The following is a 24338-nucleotide window of genomic DNA, read 5'->3' as shown; positions in this document are numbered from 1 at the left end:
ATTCAAATGACAAATAATACAGTGAAGACCCGATGAGATCTTCACTTCTATGGCATAGTGCTCCGAATTAAAGAGCAGGACCATCATACATGTTGGGCCACGGTAGACAAACAACCTAATTACGGATTCATATATCAAATATTGATAATTTATGCTCAACGAAGCTCAACCGGGCATTTTTAGGCACACGAGTTGCTGCGAACGCTTTCAAGCTAATAAATCAGTGTACTAAATAATATCTGCAGTGTACTAAATAATAATAGTAATAAAAAATCTTAAACGAATCGCGAGTTAAATATGGTATTGGCGATACAGCGTAATGGACTTCGTGCTAGTTTTGGATTATCAAGGTCTTCTCGCACGTCAGATCGTTTTCAGTGGGTACAGAATTTCTACTGCTTCACAATTACGCGCGTTTCTAGCCTGCTATTTGATGCGCAAATCATCACATAAGGCGTTGCTACTTAACTAAGCGCAGGAACTCCATATGAATTTCCCGAATCAATAACACAGATATCGTAGGAACTTCTTATTGAGCTACATCAGTTACACCATCAAGTATTTAACTTCTGGCTGATCTCAATCGCTATAGACGAATGCGGCTTTGGCGTTTATATTTTGAATAAAGTTTATCTGAATTAAACCATATCACCTTTTTTTGTCAAATATGAGATGGTAAACAATACAACAACCCTTCGTAATATCTCAGCCTGCACTGTTTGATGTCTTTTCGCTTTCGTCAGGCTTTTGTCCTTCCTGTATTAGTATTGGTTCCAGATATATTATCATTTTTTTAAGAAGCTTCTTTGTTCTGAAGTCACGTTGAAGTTATGGCCTCCTAGTCACGCAGTTTTCACATGTGCCCTTTTGTGATGGGCGTATGGTAGGATTTTTTACGCCAACATACGTGACTAACAGATATCAGTTAACTAGCAGTTGTCATAATATATATATATATATAATGCAATAATAATCAAAAAACAAACAAACTTATCGCACCCTCACATATATAGACATATAGTGTGGTGTATTTCGCCTATTTTCTCGCACTCAACAGAGGGTATCTGCTTAGGATGGACTACTAGCATTCCTATGCATACTTACTTTGCATAATTTCGAAATACAAAGTGGTTAACGTGCAACTCTTTTGAGCGCGTTGCCATGCTAATGATGGACGTAGGGCCACCGCTTACCGTCGCCGAACGCTTACCATAACACGAAATTATTAGATCTACTAGAGAAACTTCGAATGTGCTCAGAAAAACCCACTACGGTTAGACTTTCTACTTAAGGCGACGTCCTAGATCCCGAACACTTGTTCACGCAGTAGACAGAGGTGGAAAAACTCGGTAAAAGAGTCAAAGAGTTTTTTTTATCCATCTGCTTAAAAATATCTTGTTCACTGTGTCACGAACGCACCCGAATAGATGATCCTGCTTGGCCTTCAACTATCTAAAATGGTTGCAAATTGTAGCATAACATACGATTTTCCCAGGTTGATCTAAGTTCACTTGTCTCAAATAACTTTCGTATATCGAGAGGGTACGACAAGCCTTACTGACTTCGCATTTGCTTTGTACTCGTTTAGAATTAATTAGCAGAGAATGAACGGACTTTTGTGTTTTGACGAGCCAAAGAAGATTCTAGGTGTCCATTAATCGCACGGATAGCTCTAAGCTTGCAGGTTTCTAATACACAAAAACTCCCTACGTAATTTTTCTGTCTTGGTCATCGAACGTTATCTAGTTCGATCGATGATAATGGCGATATCTATTCTGTGCTGTAATGATTTTATGACGTTTATTTACTCAAAAAAAAAGTTACGCTGATAATTGATTCAAATTGCAAACCTACGCTATCGGTAAGTGCGAGCACTAACTTATTCGACTTTGAAATTATTTGAAACTTACTTGATAAGGCGCAATCAAAAAAAGACTTTATCACTTTGTACAAAGATAAGTCTTTGACATTTTCTTAGTGTTCTTGGGCGTATATATTGTCGACAAAGTCCACGATTGCTTTATAATAAACAGGATAGTTCATATCATTGTGCGCGTATGAGATACGCAGCCAAGAGAGCCTTGAAGGTTAAGTTTTGAACCCTGCCACGACGGTTGTAAGACGTTTAGGCTTATGTCAGGAACCGACGCACGAATAATGGCTCTATTAGGGCCGGATAGAAGGACATGTCGATGTTGTGTACAAGAGCGTCGTCATCCCGGTGAAACTTCTTACATCTGTAACCGGTCGGTGGCGCTGGCTGTACACGAAGCATTCAAGCGATCAAGATGGCTTTGACAAGCGATGGGGATGTCAAAAGAAGTTGCAACGCGGAGTGTCCCTTTAATTACCATTCTTTGCGGGAAAAGGGTTAACTTCATGACAACAAAGACTGTATGCGATACAGTCCGGTAGGTGCTTGATCTACGCAGAGATTCTTCGCATGAAAGCCAATGACTGGCTCGCTTTCTGACTTGAGGTTTACATCTTAGTCACTGTGAAGCACGAAGTAATAAGCACATACATTTTCAGAGAACTCTATCCTCGTATTTTCAGTCATGTACTTGTCATGAACCGTCATACTTGCAATCAGTATAGGCGCTTATCACCCAAGCTGAGATGGTTTGAATAGCAGACACAGAACGCTAAATTAGTATCGGACTGAGAAAATCTGATTAAAACTGTTCCAGTTAACTCGATGCAGTAGACATATATTTTATTAGACATACCTCTTTGGAATTCCTCTTTTTATCAGTGGCGATACAATAAGCTTTCAGCATGATTATTTCAACTTGTCCCGCCTGCGCTAATATACCGGTAGGTTGATAGAGCATTCTTCCGCTTGTTCCGTGGTTATTCCATAACAAAGGCATTCAGCGACACAGAAGGGATCCACAGAACCCGTCTTTGAACTACTGTTTGTCTGCCTGTACAAACAACGTCTGTGCCTGACCCTTTAAAACGAAGACTCTTCGACGGCGTTTTACCTTTTGTCTCAGATGGATGACACTCCTACTTGTCTTACACTACCCGGAATGAATGACTAACAGCGCAAGCGGCTTTGGATCCAACGGCATACCACAGACGCCTGCCCATGTTTTCGCTTTTTCTTTGTTTACGTCAGCTGGTTTGTGTACAATGGCGCTACCGCTTCTCGGTTGCTGGTTCAAATTAGTTCAGTTCTTCCATCATTCCCTATGTTTCGAATTTTACGTCCAGTGTCGCTGTTAGGCATCCCATTAGTCGACTGAGCTCCAACCTAGACCACCACGTGTTCCTAAGGCTAGCAGGCAAGTACGTTACCCACTAAGCTATTGCGAGGATCCTTCCAACAATTCGCAGACCACTGCTGCTGTCCAGGACTATCCGCCCTGTCCTCAGGTACAATGAGGTGGCCGTCCTAATCATCAAGGATGTAGTCGTATAGTCCTGCTGCTGCCACCGGCGCTGCGCCCGTCAACCGCTCCCGATTTTGCCCCGGTTGACCAGTAAGCACCGTTCTGCTGCTGCTGCTGCAATCTTTTCTCTTCGTCGAGGTTGAGATGGGACACGGACGATTTTTGCTGAGAAACTTCTCTTCTAAAGTGACCATTGGTGCAGGGGGCAGGGAACAGAAAAGGGAACGGAAAAGAGGTAAAGAACCGTCTTGCGCCTCTTTCTGACCGACGTTTTTTTGAGCTAGTGAAGAGAAGCTTTCCTGCTTGCCTTTGTCGGTGAGGCAACGATACAGAGAAACGATCCGCTGCTGTTCGTCAAGCCGCCACTCGATTCCAGTTCTAGTAAGTTCCTCAATCTACTCTACTTCTCGGCTTCCTTTGCTAAAATTGTCCGTCTGGCTCTACAGTGGCCGTTCCTGTCTAGCTTCTTCTATTTTGCTCGGCCGAATTGAGAATGGGTATGAGATCGGCAAGTTGTCTCTGCTCTCTGCGAGGCGACGTCGTTTGAGTTCAGCCAATTTCATCTGCTTGCACGGCAGCCGCCTGCCGCCAGCTTCGTCCCCCTGCTTCCGCCATTGAGATCGAACTATTCGGTGGCGTTTGGTGGTTCCGCGCGGTATCGTGCTATCATCAAGTGGCTATTTCGATGTTGCTGCTTTCCTACATCTGTGGTGTTTCGCAGCCAGCCAGGCGACGTCCTTAGACGACGGGCGAAAACGGAGCTCTGCTACGGCTGGTCTTGTAGTAATAAAAGACGATGTGAGCGTTGTGTCGCTTCTTCACAACCTTTTCTGTGTTGTTTTGCGTTTCCGAAGACGACAGAATGAGCGATGGAACAAAACGCAAAATCTGCCCCTATTGGCGGAACACCCCGAGATCGATACGGGCGATCTATTGAACATCGGGCGATAAGGAACTTAAGCTCTTGTAACTGTTGTTGTGGAACAGAACCTGCCAGCGAAACCGGAGGCTGACTGTTGGTATGGTCCTACCAACGACAGGTTAAATCATTGCGCGCGGAGCTTCCGGCCGTGTCTGCCGACAGCTGACAAGGCAGAAGAATGTACTCGTTCGAACACAACAAATATATAGTTTAAAATCGATGTAGTTTTCAATCAGTCAGAAGCTGAGGATCTTTATTGACCAGAAACGCTTAAAACTATCGAGGACCAAACTGGCTAGAGTGTCGGTCAGGAAAACAGTTTTATAGACCCAAATTGTAGCCCATCCTGATCTGATCGCAGATTTCTTTGAAGCCAAATCTTGCTGCATAATGAAAAGTATAATGGATTCGGTTTCACGTATATTATTTACTAAATTTCTATACTCAGTTTGTAAAAAACGCCATGCTTTTTTTGAAATGTTTTAAACCTTCGTTAAATTATCAGCTCACGCTTCTAGTTATTAAATAAGCAAAGCTTAATGTGTTCCGACAATTCTTAGTAAATACATTAGCGCAGTTATGGAGAACCAATAGCTGTACGTTTACTGATGTACGTTTCTGGTACCGACTAATGTATACTTTAAGCCCTAAGTTTATTCTCGTCTGGAACAATTCACGCTGTTGCCACCTTCAGCTAGATCTCATTCAAATATTTAAATCAGAGTTTGAAAACTGTCTATCCACTCATTCCTATCTTAGCCCGTCTTTTAAGGAAACATCTGTTTGTTAGCGCGCCTATGCCCAGCAAATCTTTACGGTGGTTGCTTTCGTCTCGATCTTTACTCGTCTGTCCTTTCCTTACACTCGCTAGGAATGCTGGACTTTGTTTGAGAAAGGGTAATCATTTTAATGTCCTGATGCTCATAGACTAGCAGGTCGGATATCGAACGAAGGCTTAGAAGTTGAAGAAATGGCGGCGGCACTGGCTGGACGCTGTCCTGTGATTGGATTGTAAGGCCGCTTCTACAGGGCTTTTCCTACAGTGGCACGCTTACCGAGACCGTGAGTTATTGGAAGCTTTTGTGTGACTGCCTTCTCGACGCAAGCATAATGGTCGCTTATCTTGCCGAGGAATCTTGAGAAAAACTGGGCCTCCTAAGGGCTGGGTCGACTGTTGTGGGTTGACTCGGACTAGATGACGTTGTCGCCTCTGTCTTTCGCCGTCGCGACCAGCGTTGGAATGTCCCTTTGTTGGGTCATCCACGCTGAGTGCAGCAATGAAAAGCGGATGTGGGGTCCTCAGGGCCAACATATGCTCTCCCTATATTCTGTCCCATGCGAATAGGGACAGGCAATACGATGCGTGCATTACTGCTTGCATTCCCCTTACAAAGCGGCCCGGCATTGCGCGTCAAAGACGAAAGAGTTCTGGGCGAAGCCATCCTGAGGGTGATGCCGCCACTTATGTTAAGCTCGTTCCCTAGCAATAGCAATCAACTATAATGCTGTGGCTCCGTCTTGGGTGTCCATGCAGACGGGTAAGGCTGAGACAACCGGTGCCAGTCTTAGGCGATGCACAGACGCGTGCACGCACGCCGGCACACAATTGCCAGCTTCCCAACACGTCTAACAGCTTACTACATGCAGTGCTACCGTGGAGGAAAGTTGGGAAAAGAAAGGAAGATAGCTATAAAGCATCATATTGGAATGACGCCTAATAGAGGTAATTTCATTTTCTTTCTCGCAGATGCTAGTAGTAAGCCTGTTAAGGGGCCTGTGATGAGATGCAGAAGAGAAGTTCACAGGGATAAATGGGGATGACAGGCTGCGAACGGCCATATCTACGGCCATACATAAGACATAATATATGCACATTTGAAAAGGGCGACAATGAAGCGACTAATTATGTTCATGTATTTCATACTTGCATACGTTAGTTATCCATTGATGAGACATTTAAATACTACAACTTTGTAGCGAAGACTACATCTACAGGGAGACAGAGGGCAGAAATGACAGTGTCAAATGTCGTTGTTATTTTTCAAAATTCCAATTCTTTTGCCCAACTAAATAAGATAGATAGATAGATAGAAGATAATGATAAATAAGATGAAGCTTGAAAAACACTAAATAGGAAAGTTTGGTTCGAATCGTGTGGTGAGAATGTTTCGCTTAAAAGGGGTACGAAGTGATTCACGTGGACATGACGCTATCGTCCGTAGCGCGATTATCACCAAATTTTTCGAAATTAATCTCAGCATCGAGCGATACTAACAATGCTATAGCGGCAATGAACATATACGTAATCAAGTATACCCAGAGTCGGCGTGCATCATTACGGCGCTGTGTGTGTCATCTGCACGGCTTATTTCAGACAACAATAGATAGAAACAAACGGCTTAACATGTTTTTAAGCGTGTTATTAACAATCATATTAAAACGGAGGTCACAGCTTGAACAAAATGCTGACATGTCATGATTGAGTAAATCATGGAGCAGAAAGTCATTCAGTGAACATTTGCGTTACCATGAAAAAGATATTCCCTTAATAACCTTAAATAGCTTCGGTCATAAGAGTGTATATATATAACGAGTTTTGAACAGCTTCTTTTTATAGACACACTTCATGATCATAGCTTAACCATCAGTTAGTGAACTAGTCCATTATAAGGTACGTTATAGGTTGCATATATATTATCGTTGATAAGGGACGCTCCTTTGGATCGGTGCTTCAAAAATTATAATAATGGCAATTATATTTATCGTTCTCTGTACCAGGCTAGCACAAGATAGGTTCCTAATTTAGATTTACTGTAGAACAGCGTCATTTAGTCCCTGATGGCCGCTCCATTCTTATAATTGAAGAGTTTCTTCGCACAGGAGCCCCAGTCCGTTTTTCGTTTGTCTTTAGTATTATATTATATATCATGGGAGTCCTTTCAAAAGCCCCAACAACCCGACAAAGCGTGCCGGCAAAATGTACGGCTCCACAAGTAAGCTAAAAAGAAAATACGCCCAACCAAAAATAGGACTCGCCTTGCACAAGTACTCAAGCCTTTTTTTCATTTTCTCCCTACATACTCACTAAATTACTTTGATGCCCTTCACAATCTGACAACGTATCTCAGATAAATTGCAGTATAAATACTCTAAAAGTTGACTAAAATTTTAGCAAATATAATCAAGGGGAACTCTTTTCGCTGGCTATTTGAACAGGCCTGAGTGGAGTTCAACAGATTCTGCCATAGAAACTACAAAGGCAAAACTCGACACGAAACGCAGCTTAAAAATACAGCTCGGATTTACTAGTAGATTGAGAAAGAACACAAATGAACCCTATTACTTATGCCGCGTACAAAAAAAAAAGTGAATTTGCTCCATTTTTGTCTGGCTAAATTCAGGCCTGTTTGCAAAGAAATCTTTTAATTGTAAATGTGCTATTCTTATAGTTGGACCAGTGCAGACTCCCACTCCAATCTGTGCAAGTGGAGACCTAAATCAAGGCGCCTATAGATCCTGATCGACCGAATTCCGAGAAGAACTGCGCCTGTAAGTTAGCAGCGTTCATGTAGCCTGCATATTAAACCTGCATATTTTTTGAGCTATAAAGTGCGATTAACCGTAGAGCACAATCTACTTTAGTGACTTTTACGAAGTTTCGTCACACTCGGTTTTTACCAATGTTTATCTGTCGAATAAAATTGGTTTGTTTGTCGAAGATCACGAAAGACGCACGAAAAGACAGGAACTCACTTTGACCTAGTAACGCTATAGTGTCCTAATAACATATATATGTACTCGAATAAGTTTACGTTCAATCTCAACAAACAACGTATGACTCTGGTCCGGATTTCAGCGTGCGCCAAATCAAGCGGCATTTCAAGGAGAAACTGGCATCTTGACGTTTTTCAAAGACGTGAATGAACTGCGAGTCTCATTAAAAACATTAATTTGCTTGAGAACTTAACGATATGGATGTCCCATTCTACACAGTAGCGTTTTCAACTTCATTATGCTTCACAAAAACCATTTAATCGCCAACTTCAGAAGTAACTTGCAGCAGTAATAGAGGTAATAGGACTCGTAACTCAGGAGCCACAAGCTCATTCCCTTTTAAGTCAATGGCATTGAATACTTAACGAACACATTTACATAACACTATCCGAATATAGAGCAAAGCACAGCTGATCTAGGTGCGCGCAGAATCGCTCCTGTAAAAGTACAAATTGTCAACCGTGTAAATGCCGCTCGCATTTGGCTAAAAAGTTTCCCCTCAGGACTAGTTCCTCTTAAAATGCCTGTAGAGTTGTTTTGTCATGAATTAAAGACGAAGAAAAATGGAAAATCGGTATCGTTCAGATCGATAGATCTTTCCAATAGCAGAACGGGGAGGTGTCTAGAGAGGCTTTCGACTGCACTTTTAAGCAGGCTCCTCCCAGCCCCTTAAAGTCCGCCGTAACAAACAACCGTCGGGGCAGTGACGTCGTTCCACGCACCAGCTGCTCCGTAGCTGATTCGAAGTGTCTGTCACCCGCAATCTGCATCACAGTCATGGGTTCATTACGGGTTCGGTAACGGAAAGGATTCTAGTGTTTATAAAAAGTTAGTAAATACCTTCTGCACTTTGAGGTGTGCGTATGTTGTCTGCATGTTCAAATATATGTCAGATCTACTTACTTCCATTATTGTAGCATCTTGTAATTACTTCTTACGGTTTTGCTTGCCAACCGAAGTCCGTCTGTGTACGACTATTGGGTAATTTATTATCATAGAGATTTTGCGTTACAAAAACGTACTATCGTCAGAATAGACACACAAATAATCATATAGATGTTACACAAGCGCGCTAGAAAACATGGAATGTTTTCCTGACTGGCTTGCGCTTCTGAAGAATGAATTTTGACAGGAGAACTCACATCAGTGGAACGACCATTTACCATTGTCTAATAGTAGACGAGTCAGAAAGGTCCAGAGGTGTGCAGTCTGGTCACCGAGTTGATGAAGCGGGCGAAGCTCACATATTTATAGCCCGCTTCAAAAGCGTGTGGATGCTTCCTTTCCTACACACAATGGGCATTGTGTAAGACATTCTCAGATTATTTCGCACGTGCCGTCCCGCAAAGTCCTGCTTCACGACCTATCGTAATATCAAAGTTCTCTTGAATCTTGCCAAAAGACACGCCATACGACCTAGAATGATCTCGAGAGTGACGCAATCTGATGCAATGCCTGCGACACGGCTTAGTCAACAGTTAGACAGAATTCAACGGCATCTTACCAGGACGATTGTGTAGAAACCCTTGCTAGGATCTTGAAGACGTTTTGCTATCAGTATTCTTCACTCGGGCCAAACAGATCCTACGCATCGAAATATAACTTTCAAATAAAAACTACTCCTATTATTGCTACGGGTGCACGTCGTCGTTTAAACGCCACGCAAGCCCCTAAAGTGTAATCAGAAAAATGAGACACTGAAACCAAGGCTAGGACCAAATCAATTGTATATGCACTGTACAATCCGCATTCAAAGAACAACTCAATCTCTTTATCCCATCGATTCTGTTGTTGGTATGAATACACATCTCGTCTAATGGCGCTTTAGTAGATTCACGGCAGACGTGCAAAGTACGTTTACCATTTGCCTTGCGGCCATCGATAAAACTATTAAATTTTACTAAAAGAAACTACTACTGGATCTTCTAAATTCTGTCCCTCTTCGGTCTCGCCAAATTTGTTGAACGCCGAAGTAAAGGCAAATACCCTCAAAGGAGAAACTGGAATATTAACTGTGCCTGTGACAGGAAAACAGTCGGTACCGATTCTGTCTTCTTTATAGGTATAATCCTATTGGGCTTGAAAGTAGGCCATACATGACTGAACAATGTAAGACGGAGTGCCTGCCAGCCAAGTGGAGGAAACGATCAACTATCTTAGCTGCTGCAGCCCGTGTACACTTCAACTATGATACGATGTGGACATTGCTGCATAGGATCAATTACGTACGATTCGCTTTTTTTCACGTATGCCGTTATCAGTGTTCTGCTATTGGTTACGCAATTCAGTGATTCTTGTGAAGGCTGATGCTCCTACCAGCTAGACGTGTTAATATACTTCAACGGAGTACAGGATGTGACGACAAGAAAACAGTGAGAGCTCGGTTCGAAGCGTGCTAGAGCATGCCGTTTTCGGCTTGTCAAAATTGAAGCTGCAGCTAAACTGACTGACTTTTGTTTTCGTTCGTCACTAACCGTTTTGATTGCTATAGGGGTGCAACCAAGCTTTAACATATTCCTGGACAACGATGATTCTTAGCAGGGCACATGCTCTCGATTCGAGCTTAGAAAATATCATCATAGTACGCGATAACTACTACGATGTCAACTACATTTAAGGTTCGTTCGACACCTATATCTGGTAAAATTATAGAGGAGCTGATCGAACAGTCTTTGTAGTAGTGGTAGTCTTATTTATTCAATAAGCCGGGGTTCTTGAATTTCAAAGAAAAAATGACAACCTAAGGCCACGAGCTACTTATTAAAGGAGAAGGATAAGCGTTTGTTTGATTGGTACGTTGGGCAATGGGATCTGATATGTATTTAGTGCAATAAAGGCTTGTCCGTGTTGTTGGATTGCGCAAAATACGCTAACTCTACGACACTTTAGGGGTCGATATGATCGAACATCACGTATTCATATCATTTTCATGTTAGCTGTCACTTTGCGTGCAACCCATGTCCCCCATTTCTCGTATGCTTAATCACAAGTGTCAACTATACATAGCATTCTAACAATAGATTCCCATTGATTGACCTAGCTTATTTAACGAACTGGAAAAGACATTAACAGTTACTACGTTGAGAGCTGGCTAGCTACGTTAATTCCCCATGTGCTCAGATCTCCGTGTTCATGGAATGTTGAGGGAAAGGACCGTTGAGTAGGTGACCTTTGGAAGAGAGTCAATCCCCCAGCTCCCTTAGGAGAGCGAGAGAGAGAGAGAGAGAGAGAGAGAGAGAGAGAGGATCGTCGTCTGTCCTGCCACTATTGGCGTTACTACCGCCATCACCACGAATCGCCTCTCCTAGAGTCCTGACAAGAAGAGATATCTGACGACAATATTATGTCGACCCCTCACGCGTTAAGACCCCTGGCTCTTGATGTTTTTGCGGTGTTCTTCTCACCTCCCAATGAGCCGAGTCACGCCAGCCTTATCACACTCGTTGGAGCGATCCTCGTTGCGTTGGTTGCCTTTGGGAGTACCGACGACCAGGATTGGTATCTCGTCATCTCTCTCTCTCTCTCTCTTTTATACCTGCCCTAGTTGGCCTGACATTACCTCTTTTTTTGGTGAATGAATGAGCGTCCACAGCCGAGTGAGTGGAAAAGGATTCCTTTTTACAGTAATCGCACCCCCTTGTCTTCGCCCTTCAACGTTAAACAACTCCACAAAGACGTACCCGGTGTATAATAGTGGATAGAAAATAAGGCCGTTACTTTGTTTTATCGGCGGATTTGTTCGTGCTGCTGCCGCCGCTGCTGCTGTCGTGGGACTGAATTTTCGTCGACGTTATGTGTTTCCCTCAGCCTGAGTTGCGGGAACGTTTTCTGTCTTAGGCAGCTTATAAATTACTGTAATAGAGGTGGCCGAAAAAAGATCGAGAAATGAAGTGTTAGCGACTGACAAGTTGGAAGTTGATGGACGCGTTTTATGACCAATTACTGTAAATATGCAGTAAATTATGTGTACATAGCGGTATCTTTGCCGTAGGAAGTTGACCAGTGGCCAGTTTTCAATAGTGGAAAGTAGCTTTCCATCGAATGGAAAAGTACCGTCGTATGAATGCGTACAAGTTCATGACTACTATTTCCACGAGTAGCACTTCCTTACTCATTGACCGAGGTTTCTTTAGGTCCGCTCCTTAGAGCCTGACTAAATATGTGATGTTTTGTTATGACCTGCTAAGTGCGAGTATTCTATTCTACGTGGTTTTCCTTGAGTCCATTTACCCTTCTCCTAATAAAACTATGCGTGTGCAAAGGATACACTCATCAACATGAGTATAATTCAATTAGATGGTAGCCATCAGAGTGGTGGCATTAGTAGAAATTCCATTTTCTGCCAAAGGTGACGACAGGCTTACTGGAAATGTCTTCCTTCGTTGCTGTGTGAACACCCTTTAGTCACGTTATTATTAACTAGTGGAAGTTCAACACTAGTTAAAAAGATGCTTGTTGAAATTTAACGTTTCAGGTCGCCTATGATTCGGACAGGTAACGCGTATCTGTTATCAGGCATTCCGTAGGTTCTTTCGCTAATAGAGAAAAAGTGGAATTAAGTGATTTAATTGACAAAGAAAAAGATGGCAAGTTAACCTACTAGACAAGCAGCATGAAAGATCGCAATTTTGCATAAGCTAAATCATTCCCGAGCGGTTGCTATAGGAGCAGAGTTTGCTGTGATGGTATTAAAAAGAACAGGTGTGATTGGCCTGGCATCGAATTATTTAGGTCAACACATTTTTTTGTACCTGCCGCTGCTCCTATCTGCATGTGTACACGGGTGTCAGCTAATTATAAAATCACTAAATTTCGAAAAGAATAGCCTGACCCAATTCTGCCCAATAGGCGCTACAAACGCAAGTCAATTCGTACGAGTGTTCGTATAGCGCTCGGTACTCGCAAACGTCTTGCACGGTTGTAAAGCGAATCGTACGCTGGAGTGCGGCAGGCTTGAAACTAAAAAAACCGATTAGAGGACGTACCATCGTGGAATAATTGCGTTCCAGTTCTCACAGAAAACCCCCCCCCCCCCTCTGGGCGGATCCTCCTCTGGATGGAGGTAGTGATAAAATAATAGACACAAATGCGGGATGACAAAAAAGAAAACGCAGCATGACTTTACCCTTTTTAGCAGGACCCGAAATAGACTTTGAGCGTCGCCGTTCACCCTTGCCGACAATCGTAGCGAAGATACAAACGCGGCGGCATCACGAAGCTAAAAAAAATTCTTACCCGAGCAAATTTTTCCGTACATTCACCGGAGAACATTTTAACAATATGCCTTTCTTGACCCAAATTTACTGTGTGTTTTATAGTTAGTTCATATTGTATTATAATGTTTGAATTTGCATCGTTCAAATATAACTAGATTGGTGTTTTTTTTATTTACTAGATTTATATTTTACTTTAAAAAATCCCAATCAACAAAAAAAAACAATTCTTTTAAAGAAACATTTAAGCGCTGTAACTGCTGTATGCAGTTTTGTGTATCACTTGACAATGGTAAGTTTCACAACGAGCGATCATCTGTCGAAAAGAAGTAACATACCCGTTTGCTTACTAGATACTTAGTCTTTCTTATTTTTGCTTTTTTATTTTGCTTTCCTCCTCCTCCTCTCTCTCTCTCTCTCTCTCTCTCTCTCTCTCTCTCTCTCTCTCTCCCTAGTGATCCATTTGTTCACGAATTACCGCAAAGTTAGCACCGCACACAGGCTGCGTATGTTGTGAGTGCTCACCTAAACCGGTCATGTTGTACTGGATATCGATCCTATTTACTGAGGCCATGATCCGGCATCGGCGACACCGGCCAAAACAAATCAGCTGCCTGTTGGTAGCGAAACAGACCAACCAATGGCTTTCATAGTTGTTGTCGTTATTGTCGTTGTAGCTGCCGCCGTCAACGTATTGGCTGTAACTTGAAGTCGATTTCAGCTGGCAGAACGGCCGCCTGATTGCCTACCTGCCGTTGTTGCAGTTGTGCACGTTTGATGGAGTGGCCTTGATACCTGACGGCGGGCTGGCTTGACCTGGATGAGGACGCTGGAGGGAAATGGGGTATAATTTTCCGTGTGGATAGAGAGTCGTTGGGTGAGTGCGTACAAGGGGATGTTGACGTGATCCGCTTAACGCGGCGGAGCGCTTGCCGCTGCTGTCGTCGCCTGCTGGAATGCGGCTGCAAGTGCTAGGGGACCTCTAGTCGCTGTTGGCACTCGTCATTCTTTAATACTTTCTACCTCCTCTGACCTCCTATAACCTGCTCGCAAGTTTGAGAATCGAGTACTCGCACTGGAAAGAGTGGTCGGTCGTTTGATTTCCACACGGTGAGTGGAAAGATCCATGCACATCCATCACAAGACGGCATGGACATGACGGAAGGAGGATCCTTCACCGCTACACTTACCGGTAGCGCCGTTCTCGCCTGTACGAGTGGTTATTAGAGGTGTGAAATATCGAGAACATATAAGAATCAGGGTGAAAAAGGCGAAGCGGAGAACTAGACGACGAACAAGAGGTATTTGTCTTACGGCAATCGCTGCAGCTTGCAAGTTACACAGGGGATGGGAAATCAGACCGCAAAACCTGCTAGTTTATTCCCGTACGTAATACAAACACGTTCCGGCGATGATATTTCTGATATCAGCAGAATACCTTTACGAGTTACTATAGAAGAAGGTTCTTTTAGAAGGATGGTCTATGCGGCATTCGAAACGTGGTCTATTGGATTTGTCGATTTGCGGCTCTTTGTTTGAAAGCCGTTATAGTGTACACGAAAGATGGTGACCGATGATGCTTGAGTTGGACAAGATAGTTGTACTTAATGCAGTTTATGTAATTTAGAACTTACATGAGAAAGGATTGCTTGGAATGATGCGGGCTGATTTTTATATAGTTTAACTATTGATTATTATATTGTTTGTTCAACTGCGGCCTGAAAAGTACGCGATTTTTTCGCTAGTATTGTGAATTTCGTACCTAAAAATCTCTCATATTGTCCAAATCTTAAGTTTATGCTAGAACAATAATGATTCGTGTATAATTACCAGTGGCCAGAGAGAATTTTGTTTATGCGCTAATTGGTAATCCTCGACTGGGGTAATGCTTAAACAGTACCTGTTGTACATGCGACCAGATCTCGCCATGTCGGGTGTCGCTTATCATCGTATTTACTCGTCGTATGACTAGGTAGTGCGCGACGCCATTGTTCAATGAGGGAGCATAAGAAGCGGTAGAAAGAGGCCACTCCAAAGGGCAATCAGGGAGCACCGTTGGAGTTTCTTTGTTTTGATCATTTTGCAAAGCTTCCGTTTCTTTCTACATCTTTCTTGCGTTCTTAAATAGATAACGTGTCGAGGCGAAAAACTATCGGCCACGTACTATTTTCACTAAGAACGGCCGGAAAATAATTGTGTGTACTTATTTAGCTGTTCCAGCTTTGATGGCGGCAAATTTAAAAAACAAAACCGAGAGAACACAATAACCCTTCATTTCAAAAGTATGTAAGTATAGTGATATTAATGCGTTATTAAAGCAGAAATGCGAGCTTGTGTAGGTGATGTTAGAGTCATAACCACGAACCTTCTGTCTTAGTTCAAAGCACAGGCATATAGTAAATTATTAATGGTTATCTTATCGTCACTTTGTGTCGTTTACCATTTGAAAATCATCCATGTGAAGATATTGTCTTTTGCTTATTTAACGTGTTTTCACAAAATCTTAATTAAACTACATAGCCATCTACGAAATGAGGCGATGTCTGGCGCTCGGTGGAGCGAAGTTCAGCCTTCGTCTCGACGAGGGCTCCGCATTTCATCCGTCGACGAGCTTTATTCATTTAAACCTTGCAGGGTTTTTCTAAATGCCTGGTATTTTTAAAAAAAAAATGTTATTAAAAAGCAGATTCGCTGAAAAATAGCATAAACTTACATTGTCATTAATCTAGTATACAGTCGTACTACAGTTGCCGAAGTTAAAGTGTAACTAGCTTAATTTTAATATTATTAATGCTGCCGCATCTTCTGGGTACGTACTTTGCACAAATAGCTAATTCAATAAGTAGAATAGTTGGAATTGAAAATGAAGGTTTTGCATGTCCAAAAGAAAAGTTGCACGCCAGGCTACGATGCTAGTCCACACGTTCTCCTGCGGACGAGCCTTATTATACGGCCGCATCATGCTCCGTAGATAATGCACCAGTTCTGAAATGTCTATATTTATTTATATCCATGGAAAGCAGCTCTGTCTTCAATTTCCGGCCGATAACATATGGAGGACGTCTGAGCGCAAGCATATGCTGACGTTTCAGTCTTTCTGTTTTAATTGGTTGATTTGTTTGTATTGTGGCTTCTGTTTCCGCAGACATACGTTCGTATACCTGTACCTGAGATTTATCCCGTTATCAAATTTTCTTCATTGACTCCTCTTCAGTCATGTAATAACTGATTTCATTGCTTGTGACTGTCGTCTAGGAAAGCCATAATCATTTCCAAACGTGGTCGAGCGGTCAGATCAAATTTTGAGGCTCAAAATAAATTGTTCACTGTCGTTTAGTATCGAATGTTAGTTCTGTCAAGGAACGCATGTACATATATGTTTTGTAGTACGTTGGCCTGAGCCCAGTCAAAGGCTCTCAAGTTCTATGAAAGCTGTACGCAATACTGTTCTCGATAGCGGCCGTTTTTTCTCGACGTCTTACACGTCTTGGGTATCATGCTTTTCGTGTATCGAATTGATTATTTCTGATGAAATATGCACACATAAAATACGGCAAGATAAGGGCACGGTACACCGGCACGCACAAAGTCTTGCTGCCGTATGTGCTTACCTAGTAAAAGTGTTTATCTTAGAATCGGCGAGCGCACAAGAGCTAAAGGCCCGGATAGGCCGTGCATAATTTCCTGATACCTTTAAGATTTTCTTAAAATGTCTAGAGACAAGATCCATATATTCCGTTTATGTCGTACCCACAAACGCTTATTCGTCGTTTGTCCAGCGCTGATTTGAATTATGTTCGAGGTCAAAGATATTATTAATTGATTCAATTAAACTCCATAGGATAATCTAGGTAATGTCAAAGCACAGTAACAATGATAATAACATCAACTTGTTTCAAACAGGCGCACGTTACCGTTTACGGTCACCTCTCTCCACACGATTTTCATTATCAACAGAATTCGGTGTGTCATTATTTTACGTATATACTAGGTCCTAGTTATCACAATAGGTTCGTCCTTCACTGAACACACTATCTCCTCGCATCAATATGAGGTCCGATAGTCATCAGTACGTATTCTATCAAGCGCCGCGACTCTGTGTGTCTTCATCTACTTATCATTGGTACATCTAAAGCTGTGCCCCTTAATGTCAATAATTCCAGCTGGCGACAACGACAGAAACAGTTAGCTACAAGCTGGCCAATCTAGGCCATACGCGACGACAAAAAAAGTCCATTTCATCACAATGACTAGTAATGTCAGTAGAGATAATGCAACACATATTGTCATGCCTGTCATAAGTGTCTCCGAACGATTTTACGACAACTATCGGTGTCGCATCGATTTAGCATCTTAACGAGTATGGAGCATTCGAGACGAAGTAGGACAACGTAGGCGGATGCAGGCATCAGCAATTGTACGTCACGGTTTGTTACCATACATTGTATGAAAGCGAGAGATGGTCGTCGCTACTCGTAATTCTAAAATGTCCTCTAGGTGGCCCTCTGTGTCGTAAACGTATAACTCGAACATTCACTGGTCAGTTATCCTAACGTGACCGCACGTTGAACAATTGCGACGTATATAAATAAATGAATGAAAACAGATGATGCGCGGCCATAACACGACCCTGCGGGAACAAAAAATACACCTTACATTTATGTTGGCAGAGTATATCGAAGAAACAACAACAATGGACAGGCGGTTTGTTCGAAGGTTTTGTCGAGGTGGCGAGTACGGTGTTATAATTATTGAGGTCGTGACTACTTTGGCTGCATTCGAGACGCGTACATCGTGCATGGAACGGAGGGACCGACCGAATATAAATACGCATAAAATTCTATCGCTAACGGTACGGAGATCGTGTACAGCTAAATCGATCGGCCTTGGGCAAGAGGCGGAATCAGGAACGGGATCGTTATTTAGTGCCATTCAACACGTGCATAGGTATGGAAGAGTAGCGGAATGATATTTTTTATCGTGTCGCCTTAATTTTTCTACGCTATGACATCGCAACTTTCAATGACTGTGATATGTGGATACGTTCCGTTGTATCTTATTATACATTTGAGTCCTTCCTATTGTAGATGTGTCTTTGACGCGAAGCGGCTTCATTTGAACAGCGCGAACCTGGGCTGAGAAAGATAGGCCACAATGCCTAAAGGGTTGATGTTGGATTTTCTCCGTGAATGTATCTGTATACAGGATGTTTGAAGCTAGATTTCTACAGATCTCCATAATACTGTATGTTGTGTTAATGATGGGAGGCGCCTATTGATTTATCTGTGGGGCCCTTCGTCCGCGTGTGGAAGTCCCTAAGTCTGCGCAAAGACGACGGTGCAGACAATGTGAGAGAAATAAAGAGGAGTTTTCGAGAAGCGGTCGAATCGCCGTTGCTACCTTCACTGTTGTCACTGTTGACGTTGTTATCGTTGCGATCATCTGATTTATGGGTTATCATCATGACCACTTCGTTGTTATGGGTGGCTTGTGTCTGAGTGTTTTTTGGCGTTGGGACGAACTCACTACCGCAGCTGTACCACGCAGTTGGGGTAATGGGCCCAATATCTGCCCCACGAAGAAACAGTTGCGCCGACTGAAAGTTTTACTCACTACTTTTTGTCCGCATTTCCTATCGTGTGATTTCACAACCGGGCTCTTCTCGCTCCCAACGTAGCATACGAGATGAAAAGGGATTTTTATTTTGTCAGCGAGTTGTGATCCTGCGTCGAGATGTATTATGTTCCCCTCAACACTCTATCTGATCGGATGTATCCGTATTTCGGATTCAGCGTCCTCTGCGTAGAGCCGATTCTGGACTAGCCTGCCATGTGAAAAGCTCATTTTATAGGTGTAACTAGGGTTTTGTGATAAATATCGATGTCTGTTGCTTCCCAAAAGTAAACCGTAAAATCACGAAAGGTAGGTGAGTTCTTGAGGGCTAAAGGAACTGATTGTTATCAGAGTAACACCGACATTTAACGGCTCACTCAAATGTAATGTACGTCTGAACATTTATACGTCTACCGTTTTTGGCTAAACTAATAGCTTACCAATGTGAGCTGCTCAATATCGAACTGTACAAATAAATCCAAGTCATGATATTGTTTTGTATAGCTTAGTGATCTAAAATCTATTAATATGGATTTTTCAAACTATCAGCTCTACCTAATGATGTTTGTCCTCATCGATCTGTGCATAGACTGATGGTTAATCAAGTCCGGCCCCGCTACGTTCAAAGTGCTTCGGCGCCTCCATCATTAGCAATTGTATTACACTTTCTGAAGAGTGAAGGCATTCTGATTTCAATGCCAAATCAGCGTTCGTTTAAAATTAGATGTGTGGCGATACATGTTTAAGCAATATAATAAGATCTCTTATAGTGAACTTCAATTAAGCGCCGATAACAAATCAAGGTTGTCGGGTCATTGCCTCGGTGATGTTTTAGGCATTCCTTCGAACTATACAAGTCCGTCTAGGCACCTGCTAGCGCTAACGGAATGACACGTGGTCTTTTATGTATCGAAGGATTTTATGTCTACCCCAGAATTGTCCACTAGTCCAATTAGCCTATGCATACGAGTATTACATTTACAGTACTAAGGAAAGTTGACGATTTAAAATTAACTTTCCATCCCTATTTTAAAGGGTTATAGAGACGCGTGAAGATTTGCTGAGAACCTCCCAACACACTATCTAAAAAGCCAGCGCTTTTAAATCCCACGTATTACGGAGAAAACGTTACCCGAAAATCACGAAGTCGATGGCAAAGGAACGAGCATTATTATCGCTCTTGTAGACAGCAAACCCATGGCCGTCTCAGAAGCCAGAACGATGGATTGTTCTTGGCGCAGCGTAGCCAATGGAGCTCTGCGAGAGCGATTTTTAACACGCTTCCTTTTTTTTCCCCTGAAACGCGACTGTAGGCTAAGTATATGAGCACCATTCGTATAGCAGGCTGAATCAGTTCTGATAATGTACAGTGTGGCCTGTCATTATCTTCGTTAGTAACTCTCATTATCTTGATAGCGTAGAATCCTGACCGACCCGAACCGTTACGCTGAAGACGTTCTCGACAGCGTGATCATGGTCATCTAGCATCAAGAAAAACCTCTGTGAAAGCTGAAGTCCCAACTATGCGAATGCCAGCAGACATCATCACCATCATTTATATAAATATATCGTGTTTCGTGTACGATCTCGGGTCTTCTTCTCGCTATGATTGCGCGGAGCATACGTAATCAAATCTAAAAACGGATGGTTTCTCTAAAATTATTAGATTATTAATTGGAACCAAGAGTAGGGCGGTACAAATTAGAAACTTTCAAGTTACCCCGTATTACACATGTTTGTTTTCTGAATAGTGGTCGCTGTAATCCAGCTAATTATTGGACGGGTTAGAAATCATGTTGGCTGATTTTTATAAGAGTTTGTTTTTAATTTTCAGGCAATTTTTTCTTGTAAGGTTACACAATTTATTGCCCTAATGCAAATAAGAAAATTGCCTCTTATGCCAAATCTCCCTTGTGCAGCCTTCTACGTGTTCCTGAAATTTTCATGAATATCGATGCATCAATCCAATTCGCATCGAAGCTACCGAAACTCATTATTTGTACCAACGTTTTACAAATAATTAATCACTATGGTAAACTATATAATGATAAGGTGTCAAATAGATATACAACAACGTACACACAGATGTTCCACTTCAATGGCCTAACTGGTAATGATCAGTGGCATAAAGTGACTCGGAGGGAAAACGCCACTGATCGAGCCTTGTGCCGTAATTGTATACCTTTCTCCTGTGTCCTCGACCGACTCAAATATTTCATTTAGAACTGCAAGCTAAAAATCCAAGTATTCACTGCTTTAAAAAAAAATGACTTCCAGTATTTTATAAATGTTTTACGGAACCGAGATAAATAAACAGGATGACGAAATCAATAATTCTTGTATGCGGTGATTCAGGCCTACCGCGCGTAGCCACTAATCGCCAATTCGCTCACAACCATAGGTCTGTCCGTCAGATTAGCGCCTTAATTCTGTATCTAGTTTTTGAGTGCTTAAACTCCTATCGGAAAGAAGACAACGCAGTACCGAAAATCTGATCTCATCTTCCTAGATATGCAAGCAACGATATTATTTGCAGGCAGCTGCCACCTTGTTGCAAACTTTCTAACCAGTAGTTGGCCACTCTCATGGACAACTCTGTGGGGCTGTATCATGCTAACGACGGCTTTCTATCGTGGATTTATTGGAAGGTGCTCGCTGAATTAGAAACCGCTGAAGTTCACTGGAAGTTGTATTCCATATTAGCACTCCATCGTATCGGTCCAGCGGCTCACTCGAGATTACCTGCACATTGCGCCAAGTTGGTGCAACTTTAGCGTCAAGCAGCCGCACACTAATACCGCGGTACGGAGAAAGTCTGGTGTGGAAGGACCTAGCCATGAATGAAGAAGGAAAGAAAGAAAAAAAAACCGAAATAAGCATAGTGCCTTAGTGCGTGAACCCCCGCGATACGTTCGCGACAAATTGTCCCCAACTACAACGTCCTTGTCGAAGGCTTCGAGGACTAGTTGCCGTCGCTACAGCCCCCGCTAGAAGATTTGATCAACAATGCGTATACATTCGCTCGCCCGTTCACTGCTATACATGACCGGTCTGTCTAGGCCGACAAGGCTCGAGGCGTTGTGAAGTTAGTTGGGGAGCTAGCGGGAGTGAGAGTTTTGTACAAATCCTGTACAAATTTTTGTGGCGGGAAGTGCCAGGTCCCAGGAGGAGTGGAGGGCCAACTGAGTGGCGTCCGAATCCTGGTAGACGATGCCGTGGGATGTCGCTGACATTTCAATAACGCTCGCAGCGGTGGCGTGCGTGTATGATTCTATAACGGCACGATCCTGGAATCTACCCCACGGCGGTGGAAACATACGTACGGTTTATGGAAAGCAACATATGCATATTAGATCAATCGTATAAACTTGTGCCGCAGCCTTTGTGTGGTGTGGGCTCCACACCTATATTCTGAAACTTGAATTATAAGTTCTGCTTAAAGACGACAATTCAAGGACCGACGATCTCTGTTAAGTATATAAGAGAATGTAAAAAAAGTTATCGTTTTGTTGTCAACCCCGTACTGTTATGCTGATGATGATGCCGTATAGCTTTTAACCAGACAATATAGAATAGGACATAGTCCGTCTTATACGTTATGACATCTAAGTCAACGCAATAGGCTCTAGTTATGCCCAAGTGTCATTCTCGTTTAAAATATTATTAAAGCAAAAACGAACAACAGACCTTCGTTATTCCTTTTCTCTAGTACTTGATTATTGTTCTTTCAGCAACTTTTGTTGTTGCTAATTAGTGGTACGTTACGGGCGCCTTTGGTAGAAAGGACTCAGGTCATTCGATGACGAAAGATGGTTTGAAGCTAGTAACGGACTATGTTGCGCCCAGAGACACATACAGGTAACTTGCTTTACGATGTAATCTAGGTAGCTCAGTTGTTGAGTACATGCGGCCTCTTCTAGTACCCCCCGCCTCTTCATCAGGTGCCCGCAAGCAATAAATTCAGCCAGTAGTTTATTCGGTTAAATGTTCATCAAGGGCTGAGATATTCACGGTGACTACGAAAATTCGCGATTCACTAACACCAGTGGTTGGGCTGGGAGGGTCCTCAGCAGCGTAAATCCGTGAACGTAGATTATTTCAGCACCTCGCTTTTGCCTCCTTCCCACATCCGGCCTTTATTCAAATGATATTTAAATTCTTCAAAAGTATAGCCATTGTGGCTCCTTTTTTTCTCTCCCTATTCAACCTTAGCCCGCCTTGTCGCCTCAACCAAACAGTCCATGTTGGCATGTCCCTGTACAACCACATGCGTCATATTTTTTCCGTTGTTGCTGGTTTTTCTGCTATTCTTGCCGTTCACTGCTGTTTTTGAAAGGGAGAGTTGCGTCGATAGTTGGTTGTTTCCTGCAGCTTTATAACTGTCATTGGTGACATTGTTAGGTGAGTCTTCGATAGTCCCAAGGTGGATCCCTGCCAACTTGAATCGCTCAAACTTCCTCTCAAACTGTCTGGGTTTTCTCGCTTCCGGGCGCTGCCTTCCCACACGGGGATCTAGGGAACTCGACGCGTATAGCGCGGCGACCAAACAATGTGCTGTTCCCTTTTTCATCTGTCACCAACGAGTATGACGGCTTTCTTATCCAGCTTGCTTTGGCTTCGCCTTCCTTCTTCCACAACATGAACATAGTATTCAGGCTGACAAGCGCTTATACGATTACATAGAGCCCGTTAAGAAGTTCTCGAAAAAGCTGCCTTGTCTACTATTGGCATGACGCCATTATTTTTTGATTCCGAATTTCGGGTTAAATTGACCTAAAAAGTTTTACAATACCATATACTTCTACGTTTGTTACGCATGTTACCTGTTTTTTTTTTTTGTTACTTCGATTTTTATTATACCTATTTGAGGCGGGCGATTAGTTGAATACAGAAAGACTAGAAAGCATGATCGTTACTTCAATCGTGTATGGTATGGCAACGACCTTATGGACTGACCCGCTAATTTGCTATACCACGAGCTCAGTTCTGTTCACTTCCAATAATCTGTTTATGAACCATTGTTATCTTTGATCGTATTCTGCATATAGCTTTCACTAGCTTAACCCTAATTCCGTCTGTTATCTCTGTTTACTTTACCCTTAGCGCTGCATCCTGCTTCTACGTATGCTTTTTGCTATACACAAAAAATACGTGTGGCTTGACATTATGATTTTTTATAGATTTTACTGTTGCAGTGTCATGGCAGATTTTTACAAATGACAACAACGGCAATTTTCGCTGTGCATCATTTTTGTTTTTACCACGATCACCAGTTAGCCCATTTCAATTTTCCGCCTACTTGCCTCCTTGCTAATAGAAGCGGTCTCATGACTTTACTGCTGCATCTCATCCTTGTTGTCCTCCAACTCTCTCTTGAACCCGTTTTTTTAAATCCCCGAAATTCTCAGCCCTCTAACC

The 24338-nt window shown here is 42.6% G+C and overlaps 1 protein-coding gene across 5 annotated transcripts in view; it reads left to right on the top strand.

Annotated features, from left to right (window-relative positions):
* Nucleotides 1–24338, top strand: part of LOC111252432 (neurexin 1-like) — a 90395-nt gene that overhangs the window by 6110 nt on the left and 59947 nt on the right. The window contains exon 1 of one of the 5 annotated variants that reach the window (XM_086992031.1): nt 14443–14608. The exons of the other annotated variants lie outside the window; for them this stretch is intronic. The gene's annotated coding sequence lies outside the window, so the exon portion shown is untranslated. Of the gene's footprint in view, nt 1–14442; nt 14609–24338 lie in introns of those variants that run through there. 5 annotated transcript variants of the gene reach the window in all.

This window comes from Varroa destructor, unplaced genomic scaffold (assembly GCF_002443255.2).
Source record: "Varroa destructor unplaced genomic scaffold, Vdes_3.0 BEIS01000006.1, whole genome shotgun sequence".
In the NCBI taxonomy this organism is placed as follows: domain Eukaryota; kingdom Metazoa; phylum Arthropoda; class Arachnida; order Mesostigmata; family Varroidae; genus Varroa; species Varroa destructor.
This window is presented reverse-complemented; position numbering and strand designations above follow the sequence as displayed.